Below are 6000 nucleotides of genomic sequence, written 5' to 3'. Positions count from 1 at the left end.
TCACAAATGCATGGCACTGTGCCTGTGTATGCCACCCGTTGGTGTCTTTAACGACAGACAGATTAATTATTTGAGGGAAATGGGCCCTGCTGTGGTGGGACTTGAGGAGTCTGAAACCTGCAGAGCACTTCGGAAAGGACAGAACTTCCAGGAAAAGCTGATGTCAGTCTTGCGTTCAAGGCAATCTGGGAACAGAATCCTTCCTCCTCCAGGGAATGGCAGCCTTAAGACTGTTTAACTGGACGCGGGCCACCACATTTTGCAAGGGGATCTTTCGTTTTGTTGCTCTTGCTTATTTGAAACTCAAATGTGGCCAAGGATGACCTGGAACTTCTGCTGGGATTATGGGCAGGTACCCCAAGGTCCACCTTGAAAATCTGTGTTACTCCAAGTCCACCTCTCTCCCAGATGCTTCACAGAAACATGTACAATGTTTGGGTTTTGTTTTGTTTTGAGAAGGCAGGGCCTTGGGCATTAGAGTCTAGTTACCACTAAATTACAGATTCAGCCTCAGAACAATATTTGCCCCAGTAGCTGGCACCAGAACATCGCCAGGCTGACACAGAGGTTCGCAGTCTGAGACTCCCACTGGCTTTGGCTTTGATTAAGACGTGTGCTCATGTATGGGGTGCCCAGGAGTAGTTGGCACAGTCTGGCCTGTGTGAGCCTTATCAGTCTTGGGACAATGCTGATCCTTTCTCTACAGCCTGACAACTGTCTCAGTGTCAGCCACTGGTGGTTCCATTCTTCAGAGCAGCTTGGAGCTCCATCCTCCATGTGTTCACTGCGGCTCTCCTTTGCTCAGAAGACACGGTCACTCGAGCTCCACCCTGAGGACGATGGTGGTACTGCACGAGCTAAAAGGCGCTGGGATCGCTGTTTCCATCCTATCCTATAGAGCGTTCCTCCGGGTCAGACCTCACCAGAACTTAGCCCTTCTTAGGTATGAAATGGGCCGCCCATTTCAAACAAGTCAGCTTCCTAAGAGACAGTCTGGCTGTACCCGAAGTCAGTAGAACTGTTTCTAAATAACTCCCTTTCCCTTTCCTTGCCTCCCTTGAGGCAATCTAGAATATTCTCCACAAGTCTTTAGGAAGTGCCTGCTTGTCACCTGGGAATTCTTCCCTTGGGACTGAGACCCAGGACTGTGACGCAGCCAGCGGAATCCTCTCAGGACTGTCTCTCAGGGCGGCTGCAGCTGCTAGGCTGCTGAAGATGTTTGCTCTGCCCCTCTGTCTCAGGCTGTATCCAATCTCGGGCTATTAGGAACAGAGCAGCAATGAACACGGATGCATAAGTATCTCTAATATGATGCAGGGCTCTTTGGGTCTATGTCCAGGAGTGGCACAGCAGGCTCTTGAGGTGGATCCATCCCCAGCTTCCTGTGGAACTGCCATACTGCTTTCCACAGTGGCTGGACGAGTTTGCGCCCCTCCCAGCAATGAATGAAAGGCTCCTCCTACCCCACATCCTCACCACCATGAGCTGTCATTTATTTTTTTGATCTTGGCCATTCTGACTGGTGTAAGATGAAATCTCAAGTTTTCATCTGCATTTCTCTGATGGTTAAGGATGGTGAAATTATTTCTCAACCATTTGCATTTCATCTTTTGAGAATTCTTTCCTTAGTTCTGCACCCCATTTTAATTTCTTAATTTTTGATTTTTTTTATTCTTTGTGTTTTAGATGCTAACCCTCTCTCACATGGATAAAGATCTTAAAATCTTTGATGTCCTTTGCCGTACAGCGTCCCAGTCTCAAGAAGTCTCATTTATTGTTCATCTTTGTGCCTGAGCTATTGGTGCCCTGGTCAGAAACTCATCTCCTGTGCCAATGAGTTCAAAACTATCCCCACTTTCTCTTCTACCAGATTCAGGGTGTCTGGTCTTATGTTGAGGTCCTTGAACCATTTGGAGATGAGTTTTGTCCAAGGTAACAAATATGGATCTATTTGCATTCTTCTATATGCAGCTATCCAGTTTTTGTTTTTGTTGTTTTGTTTTTTGAGACAGGGTTTCTCTGTAGCTTTGAGGCCTATCCTGGAAGTAGCTCTTGTAGACCAGGCTGGTCTCGGACACACAGCGATCCACCTACCTCTTCCTCCGAGTGCTGGAATTAAAGGTGTGCGCCACCACTGCCCAGCTGGCCATCCAGTTTTAACAGCACCATTTGTTGAAGATGCTGTTTTTTTTTTTCTCTAGTGTGTATTTTTGCCTTGTCCACAATCAGGTGTCTGCCAGGCACATGCCTTTAATCCGAGCACTTGGGAGACAGAGGCAGGTGGAGGACCTCTGTGAGTTTAACACCAGCCTAGTCTCAGAGTGAGTTTCAGGACAGCCAAGGCCTATTTCAAAAAACAAACAAACAAACAAAAGTTCTACTTTGTCTTGAAATGTTTTCATTATTTCATTAAACTGTACTTTTTTTCTGGTGCAGTGGGGAAGGGGGCTGTCCTGGAACTTGTTATATAGACCAAGACAGATAGCCTCAAACTCATAGGCTATATTGTGAGACCCTGTCTCAGAAAGAACAAGGAAAGAAAAGAAAGCTACAAACATAAGGTGACTAATATAGCCATAGAGAAAAGGTAAATGAGACTGCAGAAGAGAGACTGAGCTCTGAGCTGACATGGGGCGGCGGCTGTGGGGCACGTCAGATCCTCTGATACAGCTCACTCAATCTTTATTAACATTTATTTTATTCAGACAGGGTTTCTCTGTGTAGCCCTGACCATCCTGGGCCTCAAACTCACAGGTATCAGTCTGACTCTGCCTCCTGACTGCCGGGATCAGAGGTTGTGCCATTTTCTGTTTCTGCAGAACAGCTGCTGGGTGACTAGATCAGAGATGACTGACAGTGACAAATGTGTTGATAACAGGAAAGACAAAGATACCAAGAACCCCAAGTGAGACATTTAGAAGGAAGCCCGCCAGAGCTTCACACTCATCGAGCCGGAGGTGGTGGCTGCAGGTCACAGCTCACTCAGCAGCCCACTGCATCAGCAGGCACCTCAGGTTTCTTAACTCTAGTTTCCAGCCCCTTTTACACAGAGCATTATATAACCTTGCCATTTCCTGTAGATAAGGATGCGATATTGGGTCATGACCTTCCTGAGGCAGGGAAGGGCCTGAAGGGTCTGGCTGGATTACAATTACATGCACGCTCACTGGGCAGCCAAAAACCCCTGTTCCTCCTGTCTCCATCTCTCCAGTGCTGGGATGCAGGCCTGTGCCCTGGGTCTGTGCAGTGCTGGGAAGGGAACCTAGGACCTCTGCATAGTAGGTTTCACGTTACTTTCTTGAAACTGTTTTCAAAATCTACTAACAGGGCCTGGAGGTGCAGTGCAATGGTGGACACTGTGCTTAATGCACAGAGGGTCCTAGCACGTCAAAATAACGCTGAGAAATAGTTTCAGGCGCACACCTTTAGTCCCGGCACTCAGGAGGCAGGCACATCTCTGTGAGTGTGAGGCCAGCCTGATCTACAGAGTGACAGCCAGGGCTACACAGTGAGACCCTGTCTCAAGAAAACAAAACAAAGAAAAGAGTAATTTAAAAAATGAAACAAGTGAATATAATGGAGCTCCTTTTCTCTCTTCAGAGATTACCTCTCTTTATCACTGTTTACAGTACAAACATACTACAGGGAGCCAAGGCACGCGGCTGTAATTTAGCACTTGGAAGGTGAGACGGGAGGACTGACATGCATCCAAAGCCACAGCATCCATAGTGAGGCCAAGGGAGCTTCGAACTGCTGAGGACGACAGCAAAGGAACGAGAGCTGCGTTCCAAACACCAGGGAGGCAGAGGCAGGTGGATCACTATGAGTTCAAGGACGGCCTTGTCTACTTGTCTATGTAGTGAGTTTCAGGACAGCCAGGACTGTTGAGAGACCCTGTCTCAAACACCAAAAACCAAAGACAGACAATAACAAAACAAAAAACAAACAAACAAAAAAACAATAGGGCTGGAAAGATGACTCAGCCATTAAAGGCTAAAAACAAGTCAAAAAAGACGAATAAACGCATCCGTATGCACTGGGTCATTTAAACATATCACTGTTGTGCAAACATTTGAGGGTTCGTACTTACAGCTCATGATTAGAAACTGTTTCTGAGAAATGAAAAATGGGTGCTCCCTCAAAGTGGCTACAGAAAGATTGCCTACCCCGGAACAGTTATTTAGAGACAAAACTGGTAACTGCAAACCCTCTTTATATAGTTGTAATTACGGTTCGGATAATGTGGGGTTTTAGGCCTGTTTTCTTCCTCATCTCCACCTGACTTGGTAGCTTGTGAAGACTTACTCGGGGAGCACAGCCTCTCTCTAAATTGATAGGACTGACCCACTAGCTTCGTACTGGAAGAGATCCAAGGTTCAACGAGGCCTGCCACTCAATAACTGCCCAATGTCATAGCACATAAACATAGAAAGTTTGACAGCACACAACCCCACCGTCTCTGCTGCCTGTGCTCTGTCATGCAGGACCTCTGAGACAGCTCTCTCTGGGGAAGCAGCCAGAGCCCTCGGAAGGCGTGTGCCAGGAGTGAGTGAGCACAGTGCAGATTCCTGCTGATAAACAAAGTCTTAAAGCCCAAAAAGCCACAGAGAGCAAGTGACAAAGAGCAGAAGGAGGCTGGTGTCTACTGTCGCTGCCTGTCCTACCTGGCATGTTTACCCCCTGAAATGGAGCTAACACTGCCCGGAAGAAGAAAGGTACAGACAAAAGCCGTCGAGTTTTGGCATGTTCTCCAAGGGTGGCACCCCAAGCTCGGCGGGCATTTAAAAATGCCCTCACCGAAATGAGGTCATGAAAATGACCGGACCAAGAAAGGCTGGGGGAGGGAGGAGTAGGCGTACTGGAGAGATGGCTCAGCAGTTAAGAGCACTTACTGCTCTTGCAAAGAACCCTGTGGTTCCCAGAGTCCACATGGTGGCTCACAACCATCTGTAACTCCAGTTCCAGGGCACCTCACACCCTCTTTTCACTTCTGAGGACACCATACACACGTGGGGCATAGACAAACATGAACTCACTCTTAGGTGTCACCATCTGTGAAAGAAAGGCTTGCGACAGAGAGAGGTGAGGGTCCCTGTCACATCTGTCCTCAAGAAGCTGTCCTGCCCTGTCTGGCTCCTTCATGCTTCCCCCTCTCCTTTCTAAGGATGGTCTCACAAAAAGCAAGAACAGCAGCTATTCCATTTTAGACTTACCATCTTTAACTCAACACAACCTAAACAGAACTCTTGCTTCCAACCCCACAGGCCCCACAGAAAAATAGTTCACTGTGCGCTTCCTTGATTTATTGTGGTTCCTGAGTCTTCTCCCTTAGAAACCTCTGGCATGGTCCATGGCTTCTCCTTCTGCCCCTTCACCCTGGTTCAAGCCACCCTGTCTCTGACTTGGATCAACTGTATCCACCCATCCCCCTCAGGAGCTGGTCTCCTTGCTCCCTTCCCTCCTCGATCCTTCTCTTTCTCTTTCAGATGGGGCCTCATAGCCCAGGCTGGTCCCAAACTCAATGGGTAGCTAAAAAAGACCTCAAATTTATGATCATCTTGCCTCCACGCCCTCAGTACCGAGGCCACAGGTATGGAGCACCATGTCTAGTTATGTGGTGCTGGGATTGAACTCAGGATTCAGCATTCTGGGCAAGCACTCATCAACTAGGCCATGTTCACAGATCAGAAGAGCTGGTTTCCTTCCTTCCTTCCTTCCTTCCTCCCTCCCTCCCTCCCCTCCCTCCCTCCTTTTTTTTTTCTTCTGGTTTTTCAAGACAGGGTTTCTCTGTAGCATCGGAGCCTGTCCTGGAACTAGCTTTTGTAGGCCAAGCTGGCCTTGAACTCATGGAAATCTGCCTGCCTCTGCCTCCTGGCAAGAGCTGGTTTCTTAAAAATTCAAATCAGATTGGCCAGTCCTCTTGCTAAAAATCCACGAACCATTGTACCTAGAATAAAATGCAAACTGTCCCCAACCTACAAAGCTCCCTCCGCCTGACTT

Source organism: Microtus oregoni, unplaced genomic scaffold (assembly GCF_018167655.1).
Source record: "Microtus oregoni isolate MIOR12 unplaced genomic scaffold, Mior012 000007F_ref0000211, whole genome shotgun sequence".
NCBI classification, from domain to species: Eukaryota; Metazoa; Chordata; class Mammalia; order Rodentia; family Cricetidae; genus Microtus; species Microtus oregoni.
The sequence above is the reverse complement of the archived record's forward strand: the minus strand, read 5'-3'. Positions refer to the sequence as shown.